The following is a 12,363-nucleotide window of genomic DNA, read 5'->3' as shown; positions in this document are numbered from 1 at the left end:
CAGTCGTTGTTTTATTCCTTGGATGAAAAAAAAGTTTAGCCTCTTTTGTGGGCTATGTGACCTAGATGGTAGTGATCAAAGTACCAGACCCTATTGTAGGCTATTCTATCCAGATGGTATGGATCAAAGCTACCAGACCCTATTGTAGGCTGTTCTATCCAGATGGTAGGGATCAAAGCTACCAGACCCTATTGTAGGCTATTCTATCCAGATGGTAGGGATCAAAGTACCAGACCCTATTGTAGGCTATGCTATCCAGATGGTTGATCAAAGTACCAGCCCCTATTGTAGGCTATTCTATCCAGATGGTAGTGATCAAAGTACCAGACCCTATTATAGGCTATTCTATCCAGATGGTATGGATCAAAGCTACCAGACCCTATTGTAGGCTGTTCTATCCAGATGGTAGGGATCAAAGTAAAAGACCCTATTGTAGGCTATTCTATCCAGATGGTAGGGATCAAAGTACCAGCCCCTATTGTAGGCTGTTCTATCCAGATGGTAGGGATCAAAGCTACCAGCCCCTATTGTAGGCTATTCTATCCAGATGGTAGGGATCAAAGTACAAGACCCTATTGTAGGCTATGCTATCCAGATGGTTGATCAAAGTACCAGCCCTTATTGTAGGCTATTCTATCCAGATGGTAGGGATCAAAGTACCAGACCCTATTGTAGGCTATTCTATCCAGATGGTAGGGATCAAAGTACCAGACCCTATTGTAGGCTATGCTACCCAGATGGTAGGGATCAAAGTACCAGACCCTTTTGTAGGCTATTCTATCCAGATGGTAGGGATCAAAGTACCACACCCTATTGTAGGCTGTTCTATCCAGATGGTAGGGATAAAAGTACCAGACCCTATTGTAGGCTATTCTATCCAGATGGTAGGGATCAAAGTACCAGACCATATTGTAGGCTATTCTACCCAGATGGTAGGGATCAAAGTACTAGACCCTATTGTAGGCTATGCTACCCAGATGGTAGGGATCAAAGTACAAGACCCTATTGTAGGCTATTCTATCAAGATGGTAGGGATCAAAGTACCAGACCCTATTGTAGGCTATTCTACCCAGATGGTAGGGATCAAAGTACCAGACCATATTGTAGGCTATTCTATCCAGATGGTAGGGATCAAAGTACCAGACCCTATTGTAGGCTATGCTACCCAGATGGTAGGGATCAAAGTACCAGACCCTATTGTAGGCTATTCTATCCAGATGGTAGGGATCAAAGTACCAGACCCTATGGTAGGCTATTCTATCCAGATGGTAGGGATCAAAGTACCAGACCCTATTGTAGGCTATGCTACCCAGATGGTAGGGATCAAAGTACCAGACCATATTGTAGGCTATTCTATCCAGATGGTAGGGATCAAAGTACCAGACCCTATTGTAGGCTATGCTACCCATATGGTAGGGATCAAAGTACAAGACCCTATTGTAGGCTATTCTATCCAGATGGTAGGGATCAAAGTACCAGACCCTATTGTAGGCTATGCTACCCAGATGGTAGGGATCAAAGTACCAGACCCTATTGTAGGCTATTCTATCCAGATGGTATGGATCAAAGTACCAGCCCCTATTGTAGGCTATTCTACCCAGATGGTAGGGATCAAAGTACCAGACCCTATTGTAGGCTATTCTATCCAGATGGTAAGGATCAAAGTACCAGACCCTATTGTAGGCTATTCTATCCAGATGGTATGGATCAAAGTACCAGACCCTATTGTAGGCTATGCTACCCAGATGGTAGGGATCAAAGTACCAGACCCTAATGTAGGCTATGCTACCCAGATGGTAGGGATCAAAGTACCAGACCCTATTGTAGGCTATTCTATCCAGATGGTAGGGATCAAAATACCAGACCCTTTTGTAGGCTATTCTATCCAGATGGTAGGGATCAAAGTACCAGACCCTATTGTAGGCTATTCTACCCAGATTGTAGGGATCAATGCTACCAGTTCCAGCCTCTATTGTGGGTATGCTACCCAGATGGTAGGGATCAAAGCTACCAGTTCCAGCCCTTATTGTGTGTATGCTACCCATATGGTAGGGATCAAAGTACCAGACCCTATTGTAGGCTATTCTATCCAGATGGTAGGGATCAAAGTACCACACCCTATTGTAGGCTGTTCTATCCAGATGGTAGGGATCAAAGTACCAGACCCTATTGTAGGCTATTCTATCCAGATGGTAGGGATCAAAGTACCAGACCATATTGTAGGCTATTCTACCCAGATGGTAGGGATCAAAGTACTAGACCCTATTGTAGGCTATGCTATCCAGATGGTAGGGATCAAAGTACCAGACCCTATTGTAGGCTATTCTACCCAGATGGTAGGGATCAAAGTACCACACCCTATTGTAGGCTGTTCTATCCAGATGGTAGGGATCAAAGTACCAGACCCTATTGTAGGCTATTCTATCCAGATGGTAGGGATCAAAGTACCAGACCATATTGTAGGCTATTCTACCCAGATGGTAGGGATCAAAGTACAAGACCCTATTGTAGGCTATTCTATCCAGATGGTAGGGATCAAAGTACCAGACCCTATTGTAGGCTATTCTACCCAGATGGTAGGGATCAAAGTACCAGACCATATTGTAGGCTATTCTATCCAGATGGTAGGGATCAAAGTACCAGACCCTATTGTAGGCTATGCTACCCAGATGGTAGGGATCAAAGTACAAGACCCTATTGTAGGCTATTCTATCCAGATGGTAGGGATCAAAGTACCAGACCCTATTGTAGGCTATGCTACCCAGATGGTAGGGATCAAAGTACCAGACCCTATTGTAGGCTATTCTATCCAGATGGTATGGATCAAAGTACCAGCCCCTATTGTAGGCTATTCTATCCAGATGGTAGGGATCAAAGTACCAGACCCTATTGTAGGCTATGCTACCCAGATGGTAGGGATCAAAGTACCAGACCCTAATGTAGGCTATGCTACCCAGATGGTAGGGATCAAAGTACCAGACCCTATTGTAGGCTATTCTATCCAGATGGTAGGGATCAAAGTACCAGACCCTATTGTAGGCTATTCTACCCAGATTGTAGGGATCAATGCTACCAGTTCCAGCCTCTATTGTGGGTATGCTACCCAGATGGTAGGGATCAAAGCTACCAGTTCCAGCCCTTATTGTGTGTATGCTACCCATATGGTAGGGATCAAAGTACCAGACCCTATTGTAGGCTATTCTATCCAGATGGTAGGGATCAAAGTACCAGCCCCTATTGTAGGCTATTCTATCCAGATGGTAGGGATCAAAGTACCAGACCCTATTGTAGGCTATGCTACCCAGATGGTAGGGATCAAAGTACCAGACCCTAATGTAGGCTATGCTACCCAGATGGTAGGGATCAAAGTACCAGACCCTATTGTAGGCTATTCTATCCAGATGGTAGGGATCAAAGTTCCAGACCCTATTATAGGCTATTCGAACCAGATGGTAGGGATCAAAGTACCAGCCCCTATTGTAGGCTGTTCTATCCAGATGGTAGGGATCAAAGTACTAGACCCTTTTGTAGGCTATTCTATCCAGATGGTAGGGATCAAAGTACCAGACCCTTTTGTAGGCTATTCTATCCAGATGGTAGGGATCAAAGTACCAGACCCTATTGTAGGCTATTCTACCCAGATGGTAGGGATCAAAGCTACCAGTTCCAGCCCCTATTGTGGGCTATGTTACCTAGATGGTAGGGATCAAACTACCAGACCCTATTGTAGGCTATTCGAACCAGATGGTAGGGAACAAAGTACCAGACCCTATTGTAGGTTATTCTATCCAGATGGTAGGGATCAAAGTACCAGAAACTTTTTTAGGCTATTCTATCCAGATGGTAGGGATCAAAGTACCAGACCCTTTTGTAGGCTATTCTATCCAGATGGTAGGGATCAAAGTACCAGACCCTATTGTAGGCTATTCTACCCAGATTGTAGGGATCAATGCTACCAGTTCCAGCCTCTATTGTGGGTATGCTACCCAGATGGTAGGGATCAAAGCTACCAGTTCCAGCCCCTATTGTGTGTATGCTACCCATATGGTAGGGATCAAAGTACCAGACCCTATTGTAGGCTATTCTATCCAGATGGTAGGGATCAAAGTACCAGCCCCTATTGTAGGCTATTCTATCCAGATGGTAGGGATCAAAGTTCCAGACCCTATTGTAGGCTATGCTACCCAGATGGTAGGGATCAAAGTACCAGACCCTATTGTAGGCTATTCTATCCAGATGGTAGGGATCAAAGTACCAGACCCTATTGTAGGCTATTCTATCCAGATGGTAGGGATCAAAGAACCAGACCCTATTGTAGGCTATTCTATCCAGATGGTAGGGATCAAAGTACCAGACCCTTTTGTAGGCTATTCTATCCAGATGGTAGGGATCAAAGTACCAGACCCTATTGTAGGCTGTTCTATCCAGATGGTAGGGATAAAAGTACCAGACCCTATTGTAGGCTATTCTATCCAGATGGTAGGGATCAAAGTACCAGACCCTATTGTAGGCTATTCTACCCAGATGGTAGGGATCAAAGCTACCAGTTCCAGCCCCTATTGTGGGCTATGTTACCTAGATGGTAGGGATCAAACTACCAGACCCTATTGTAGGCTATTCGAACCAGATGGTAGGGAACAAAGTACCAGACCCTATTGTAGGTTATTCTATCCAGATGGTAGGGATCAAAGTGCCAGAAACTTTTTTAGGCTATTCTATCCAGATGGTAGGGATCAAAGTACCAGACCCTTTTGTAGGCTATTCTATCCAGATGGTAGGGATCAAAGTACCAGACCCTATTGTAGGCTATTCTACCCAGATTGTAGGGATCAATGCTACCAGTTCCAGCCTCTATTGTGGGTATGCTACCCAGATGGTAGGGATCAAAGCTACCAGTTCCAGCCCCTATTGTGTGTATGCTACCCATATGGTAGGGATCAAAGTACCAGACCCTATTGTAGGCTATTCTATCCAGATGGTAGGGATCAAAGTACCAGCCCCTATTGTAGGCTATTCTATCCAGATGGTAGGGATCAAAGTTCCAGACCCTATTGTAGGCTATGCTACCCAGATGGTAGGGATCAAAGTACCAGACCCTATTGTAGGCTATTCTATCCAGATGGTAGGGATCAAAGTACCAGAACCTATTGTAGGCTTTTCTATCCAGATGGTAGGGATCAAAGTACCAGACCCTATTATAGGCTATTCTATCCAGATGGTAGGGATCAAAGTACCAGACCCTATTGTAGGCTATTCTACCCAGATGGTAGGGATCAAAGTACTAGACCCTATTGTAGGCTATGCTACCCAGATGGTAGGGATCAAAGTACAAGACCCTATTGTGGGCTATTCTATCCAGATGGTAGGGATCAAAGTACCAGACCCTATTGTAAGCTATTCTATCCAGATGGTAGGGATCAAAGTACCAGACCCTATTGTAGGCTATTCTATCCAGATGGTAGGGATCAAAGTACCAGACCCTATTGTAGGCTATGCTACCCAGATGGTAGGGATCAAAGTACAAGACCCTATTGTAGGCTATTCTATCCAGATAGTAGGGATCAAAGTACCAGACCCTATTGTAGGCTATGCTACCCAGATGGTAGGGATCAAAGTACCAGACCCTATTGTAGGCTATTCTATCCAGATGGTATGGATCAAAGTACCAGCCCCTAATGTAGGCTATTCTATCCAGATGGTAGGGATCAAAGTACCAGACCCTTTTGTAGGCTATTCTATCCAGATGGTAGGGATCAAAGTACCAGACCCTATTGTAGGCTATTCTACCCAGATTGTAGGGATCAATGCTACCAGTTCCAGCCTCTATTGTGGGTATGCTACCCAGATGGTAGGGATCAAAGCTACCAGTTCCAGCCCTTATTGTGTGTATGCTACCCATATGGTAGGGATCAAAGTACCAGACCCTATTGTAGGCTATTCTATCCAGATGGTAGGGATCAAAGTACCAGACCCTATTGTAGGCTGTTCTATCCAGATGGTAGGGATAAAAGTACCAGACCCTATTGTAGGCTATTCTATCCAGATGGTAGGGATCAAAGTACCAGACCCTATTGTAGTCTATTCTACCCAGATGGTAGGGATCAAAGTACAAGACCCTATTGTAGGCTATTCTATCCAGATGGTAGGGATCAAAGTACCAGACCCTATTGTAGGCTATTCTATCCAGATGGTAGGGATCAAAGTACCAGACCCTATTGTAGGCTATTCTATCCAGATGGAAGGGATCAAAGTACCAGACCCTATTGTAGGCTATGCTACCCAGATGGTAGGGATCAAAGTACAAGACCCTATTGTAGGCTATTCTATCCAGATAGTAGGGATCAAAGTACCAGACCCTATTGTAGGCTATTCTATCCAGATGGTATGGATCAAAGTACCAGCCCCTATTGTAGGCTATTCTATCCAGATGGTAGGGATCAAAGTACCAGACCCTATTGTAGGCTATGCTACCCAGATGGTAGGGATCAAAGTACCAGACCCTAATGTAGGCTATGCTACCCAGATGGTAGGGATCAAAGTACCAGACCCTATTGTAGGCTATTCTATCCAGATGGTAGGGATCAAAGTACCAGACCCTTTTGTAGGCTATTCTCTCCAGATGGTAGGGATCAAAGTACCAGACCCTATTGTAGGCTATTCTACCCAGATGGTAGGGATCAATGCTACCAGTTCCAGCCTCTATTGTGGGTATGCTACCCAGATGGTAGGGATCAAAGCTACCAGTTCCAGCCCCTATTGTGTGTATGCTACCCATATGGTAGGGATCAAAGTACCAGACCCTATTGTAGGCTATTCTATCCAGATGGTAGGGATCAAAGTACCAGACCCTATTGTAGGCTATTCTATCCAGATGGTAGGGATCAAAGTACCAGACCCTATTGTAGGCTATGCTACCCAGATGGTAGGGATCAAAGTACCAGACCCTATTGTAGGCTATTCTATCCAGATGGTAGGGATCAAAGTACCAGACCCTATTGTAGGCTATTCTATCCAGATGGTAGGGATCAAAGTACCAGACCCTATGGTAGGCTATTCTATCCAGATGGTAAGGATCAAAGTACCAGACCCTATTGTAGGCTATGCTACCCAGATGGTAGGGATCAAAGTACCAGACCCTATTGTAGGCTATTCTATCCAGATGGTAGGGATCAAAGTACCAGACCCTATTGTAGGCTATGCTACCCAGATGGTAGGGATCAAAGTACCAGACCCTATTGTAGGCTATTCTATCCAGATGGTAGGGATCAAAGTACCAGACCCTATTGTAGGCTATGCTACCCAGATGGTAGGGATCAAAGTATAAGACCCTATTGTAGGCTATTCTATCCAGATGGTAGGGATCAAAGTACCAGACCCTATTGTAGGCTATTCTACCCAGATTGTAGGGATCAATGCTACCAGTTCCAGCCTCTATTGTGGGTATGCTACCCAGATGGTAGGGATCAAAGCTACCAGTTCCAGCCCCTATTGTGTGTATGTTACCCATATGGTAGGGATCAAAGTACCAGACCCTATTGTAGGCTATTCTATCCAGATGGTAGGGATCAAAGTACCAGCCCCTATTGTAGGCTATTCTATCCAGATGGTAGGGATCAAAGTACCAGACCCTATTGTAGGCTATTCTACCCAGATGGTAGGGATCAAAGTACCAGACCCTAATGTAGGCTATTCTACCCAGATGGTAGGGATCAAAGTACCAGACCCTATTGTAGGCTATTCTATCCAGATGGTAGGGATCAAAGTTCCAGACCCTATTATAGGCTATTCGAACCAGATGGTAGGGATCAAAGTACCAGACCCTATTGTAGGCTGTTCTATCCAGATGGTAGGGATCAAAGTACCAGACCCTTTTGTAGGCTATTCTATCCAGATGGTAGGGATCAAAGTACCAGACCCTTTTGTAGGCTATTCTATCCAGATGGTAGGGATCAAAGTACCAGACCCTATTGTAGGCTATGCTACCCAGATGGTAGGGATCAAAGTACAAGACCCTATTGTAGGCTATTCTATCCAGATGGTAGGGATCAAATTACCAGACCCTATTGTAGGCTATGCTACCCAGATGGTAGGGATCAAAGTACCAGACCCTATTGTAGGCTATTCTATCCAGATGGTAGGGATCAAAGTACAAGACCCTATTGTAGGCTATTCTATCCAGATGGTAGGGATCAAAGTACCAGACCCTATTGTAGGCTATTCTATCCAGATGGTAGTGATCAAAGTACTAGACCCTATTGTAGGCTATGCTACCCAGATGGTAGGGATCAAAGTACCAGACCCTATTGTAGGCTATTCTATCCAGATGGTAGGGATCAAAGTACCAGACCCTATTGTAGGCTATTCTATCCAGATGGTAGGGATCAAAGTACCAGACCCTAATGTAGGCTATTCTACCCAGATGGTAGGGATGAAAGAACCAGACCCTATTGTAGGCTATGCTACCCAGATGGTAGGGATCAAAGTACAAGACCCTATTGTAGGCTATTCTATCCAGATGGTAGGGATCAAAGTACCAGACCCTATTGTAGGCAATGGTACCCAGATGGTAGGGATCAAAGTACCAGACCCTATTGTAGGCTATTCTATCCAGATGGTAGGGATCAAAGTACCAGCCCCTATTGTAGGCTATTCTATCCAGATGGTAGGGATCAAAGTACCAGACTCTATTGTAGGCTATTCTATCCAGATGGTAGGGATCAAAGTACCAGACCCTATTGTAGGCTATTCTACCCAGATGGTAGGGATCAAAGTACCAGACCCTATTATAGGCTATTCTATCCAGATGGTATGGATCAAAGAACCAGACCCTATTGTAGGCTATTCTATCCAGATGGTATGGATCAAAGAACCAGACCCTATTGTAGGCTATTCTATCCAGATGGTAGGGATCTAAGTACGAGACCCTAGTGTAGGCTATTCTATCCAGATGGTTGATCAAAGTACCAGACCCTATTGTAGGCTATTCTATCCAGATGGTAGGGATCAAAGTACCAGACCCTATTGTAGGCTATTCTATCCAGATGGTAGGGATCAAAGTACCAGACCCTATTGTAGGTTATTCTATCCAGATGGTAGTGATCAAAGTACCAGACCCTATTGTAGGCTATTCTATCCAGATGGTAGGGATCAAAGTACCAGACCCTAATGTAGGCTATGCTACCCAGATGGTAGGGATCAAAGAACCAGACGCTATTGTAGGCTTTTCTATCCAGATGGTATGGATCAAAGTACCAGACCGTATTATAGGCTATTCTATCCAGATGGTAGGGATCAAAGTAGCAGACCCTATTATAGGCTATTCTATCCAGATGGTATGGATCAAAGAACCAGCCTCTATTGTAGGCTATTCTAACCAGATGGTATGGATCAAAGTACCAGACCCTGTTGTAGGCTATTCTACCCAGATGGCAGGTATCAAAGTACCAGACCCTATTATAGGCTATTCTATCCAGATGGTATGGATCAAAGAACCAGACCCTATTGTAGGCTATTCTATCCAGATGGTATGGATCAAAGTACCAGACCCTATTATAGGCTATTCTATCCAGATGGTAGGGATCAAAGTACCAGACCCTATTATAGGCTATTCTATCCAGATGGTAGGGATCAAAGAACCAGACCCTATTATAGGCTATTCTATCCAGATGGTAGGGATCAAAGTACCAGACCCTATTGTAGGCTATTCTATCCAGATGGTAGGGATCAAAGTACCAGATGCTATTGTAGGCTATTCTATCCAGATGGTAGGGATCAAAGTACCAGATGCTATTGTAGGCTATTCTATCCAGATGGTAGGGATCAAAGTACCAGCCCCTATTGTATGCTATTCTATGCAGATGGTAGGGATCAAAGTACCAGCCCCTATTGTAGGCTATTCTATCCAGATGGTAGGGGTCAAAGTACCAGCCCATATTGTAGGCTATTCTATCCAGATGGTAGGGATCAAAGTAGCGGATGCTATTGTAGGCTATTCTATCCAGATGGTAGGGATCAAAGTACCAGACCCTATTGTAGGCTATTCTATCCAGATGGTAGGGATCAAAGTACCAGACCCTATTGTAGGCTATTCTATCCAGATTGTAGGGATCAAAGCTACCAGTTCCAGCCCCTATTGTGGGTATGCTACCCAGATGGTAGGGATCAAAGTACCAGACCCTATTGTAGGCTATTCTATCCAGATGGTAGGGATCAAAGCTGCCAGTTCCAGCCCCTATTGTGGGCTATTCTACCCAGATGGTAGGGATCAATGCTACTAGTTTCAGCCCCTATTGTGGGCTATGCTACCCAGATGGTAGGGATCAAAGCTATCAGTTCCAGCCCCTATTGTGGGCTATAGGGAGCAACAATGTTTTTGTTTTTATACATATCACGTATCAATCCCCAAAATGTACTGGCATTAGGGATGAGGGATTTGCAGGATATGTCCCTTTTAGTCAGTGTTTGTGAGAGAGTGAGTGAGTTTGGTTTGGTTTTACGCCGCTTTATACATTGCACCCATGTCGGGAATCGAACCCGGGTCTTCAGCGAACTCTTTACCACTAGGCTACCCGACCGCCCCAAAGTGTTTGTGATTTGGTAATGTTCACGGTCCTCAGTATACCCATCTCATACTGTAAATCTTGAAATTAATGCGTATCATTATGAATACATCTTCCCTAGGCAAGAGAGTTGACTGACTCTAAAAGTCCAGTTTCCACCCTTGCCAGAATTTCTGGGCCCGATTTTAGTGCCACCAGTGGCTATTACGAGACATGTCCCTCCTATGTCCCCCCATTAGCCAATCAGATTCGATCTCTCATATCACTTGCCTTTGTTTCAAACGAAGTGGCAGCGCCCGGTCAGGGCGATCCGATCGATAATCAAGATTTATAGTGTAATAAAACGGGCCTTACTTTGCGAAGTGCATCTAATCATGTGAGCACCTTGATTAAAAATATGGAAAGATTTGGAAAATATCTGTTGAAGCTAAGTTGACGGTACACATGCTTTGCAAGTCATGCAGTCGATCGAAATCTGCATGGCCTTTAACAAACTGAATGTTGATCTTGTTTTGATTGGACTAAGCATAGACTCGTTTGTCCAGCCAAAGTATAACTCCATAATTCCAGTCTAGTTCGGCAAGGGTAGAAACCGGACAGTTAACTCCCTTGCCTCGGGACCCGTGAAGATATGGGGTAGAATGGGTCTTCAGCAACCCATGCTTGCCGTAAAAGGCGACTATGCTTGTCGTAAAAGGCGACTAACGGGATCGGGTGGTCAGGCTCACTGACTTGGTTGATGCATGTAATCGATCCCAATTGCGTGAATCTGGTCCAGACTCGATTATTTACAGCCATCATATAGCTGCAATATTGCTGAGTGCGGCGTTAAGCAACAAACAAACAAACAAGTCATATAGTCAGTTAACTACCTTTCCCTCGGGAACATTCATCCACTCGAGGCGACCCGTGAAGATCCGGGGTAGAATAGGTCTTCAGCAACCCATGCTTGCCGTAAAAGGCGACTATGCTTGTCGTAAAAGGCGACTAACGGGATCGGGTGGTCAGATTCACTGACTTGGTTGATGCATGTCATCGTTCTCAATTGCGTGGATCGATGCTCATGATATCAATCACTGGATTGTCTGGTCCAGACTCGATTATTTACAGACCGCCTTCAGCTTGAATAAAGTGCGGCGTAAAACAACCAACCAACCAACCCTTTGCCTCGGAAAGATGGGATCAATGCTACCAGTTCCAGCGCCTATTGTGGGGTATAATTCATGTTTTGACCAAAATCAACTCAATAATGCGGAACAGAGTCGGATTCAGGATTTTGAAAACAAAAGAGGGTGAAAAATTCCCCTTGACGTTGCCTAGTGTCTGAAAGGTGTCTGAAAAAGGGGGCTATGATCCCCTGCATCCCAATCAGGATCCGCCAGTGCAGAATTTGTTGGAATATGGTTATGTTGGAATAAGGTACAGATGACGACGTTGCAGCCTCAATCAGCGGTTCCGCAAATAGTTTGTTTGTTATATTTTTATTAGAACGTTTATTTTTTCAAGAGATATTTGGGTTCTCAGGTGACCCAAGTCATCTCACGTGTCTATTTTGCATTGTATATTGCTTTGTTTGTTGTTTAACGCCGCGCTCAGCAATACTCCAGCTATATGATGGCTGTAAATAATCGAGTCTGGACCAGACAATCCAATGATTGTAATCATGAGCATCGATCCACGCAACTGGGATACGACGACATGCATCAACCAAGTCAGCGAGCCTGACCACCCGATCCCCTAAATTGCCTCTTACGACAAGCATAGTCGTTGCTGAAGACCTATTCTATCCCGAATCTTCACGGGC

This window comes from Haliotis cracherodii, unplaced genomic scaffold, assembly GCF_022045235.1.
Source record: "Haliotis cracherodii isolate W230 unplaced genomic scaffold, xgHalCrac1.p SCAF_7, whole genome shotgun sequence".
Classification (NCBI taxonomy): Eukaryota; Metazoa; Mollusca; class Gastropoda; order Lepetellida; family Haliotidae; genus Haliotis; species Haliotis cracherodii.
Note: the sequence above shows the minus strand (reverse complement) of the source record.